This window comes from Pinus tabuliformis, chromosome 3_2, assembly GCF_031772625.1.
Source record: "Pinus tabuliformis cultivar Carrire ecotype Pingquan chromosome 3_2, CPIR1, whole genome shotgun sequence".
Taxonomy (NCBI): Eukaryota; Viridiplantae; Streptophyta; class Pinopsida; order Pinales; family Pinaceae; genus Pinus; species Pinus tabuliformis.
In genome coordinates, this window is record NC_142302.1 from 70567746 (window position 1) to 70569131 (window position 1386).

Genomic DNA, 1386 nt, shown 5'->3' on the forward strand with positions numbered 1-1386 from the left:
TTAGCACCATAAAAGCTCCCAAAATATCTCGCCATGAGGATTTTTTCACTTGAATATATCAGACAAATGCTAAATTTAGATGATATTCACTTTGTGGTGGCAAAGAAGAATTCATAGTTTCGGATAAAAACATAGGTGGGTCCTTTCATATGCAACACCAGGTCAACAGGAGAAGAGGAAGATAAAATCCTTAGGGAGATGAAATTCAACCTGAGTTTCACATGGTCTTATGACCCTTTGGATATCATTTCTAAGCTAAGAGTAGAAAAAAAAACCACTCCATATATCCATACCCCAAGGCCTGAGATAGAGAAATATGTAAATCAATTAGTATGGGCAGAGAATACATTACAGGAAGTTGAAGAGCAACTTGTGTCTACTTCAAATTTACAGACTCCCACTCCTCAAGAGCAAACAAGTAAAAGGCAGAGAGAGGAAGGATCGCCATCAACAAAAGGTAGTGAAGCCAAGGAGTTCATAATCATTTACAAAAAAAGGACTAAAATGACTCCTATCACAGAAGGAGAAAAGGAGGCAAAAGATCAAGCTGCTATTATAATCAGAGAAACACCATTTCCAAGCAGCAATTTTGTTACATCTCCTCCTGGACCTTCACTATCACAAGGTAAAAAATATACAGAGCTAGTTGCACAAAATGTCCAAGGAGAAAAGGAAAAAGTGTCTTTGACAGGTACCGGGAGATCAAACTTAAGAATGAAATTCTTAAGAACAACACCTACACTCAATTTTGGAAGCAAACTTCCAGTTCACAGAGCAGACTATTGTCAATTTTTGATACAAAGAAAGGAAGGATGCAGATGGCCTTCCTTGAGGCCCAAATTCCACACCCTAAGACACTAGCAGATTACAAGAGCACAACGTTTGAATTCAACACCAAATATATCCATCCCATTGATCAAATGGAGATGCATAAACATGCTCATGAGATGATTTCCTCTACCTTAACTAATACTGCTATGTCATTGTCAAAGCTACAAGTTTCACATGCAAACATTCAGTCCCAGTTAAAAATGGAGAAGATATCTTCTTTGGCAAAGGAAAACAGAATCAAATATTTGGAAGATTTGGTAGTCAAAATAGGATATGATCCTAAAGAGATAAATGTTGCAGAGGAGTTCATCAAGAAGAAAAATATTTCCATTGCAGTGTTGAGAAAGCAGCTGAAACTGCCAGCCACAGAGGATCCCTTGACTAAGGATATTGAAGAAAATGAGACATGGAAGGGTGAAATGATGAAGTTAATCATGGAGCAGAATGTTCATATCAGACAAATGGAGGTAGAAATGGAGAAAATTATCAAAGAGAAAGAACAGAGTCAAAGGGTAGCCATAATCCCCCTGGATGTTGTACCCATCACAGAAATCC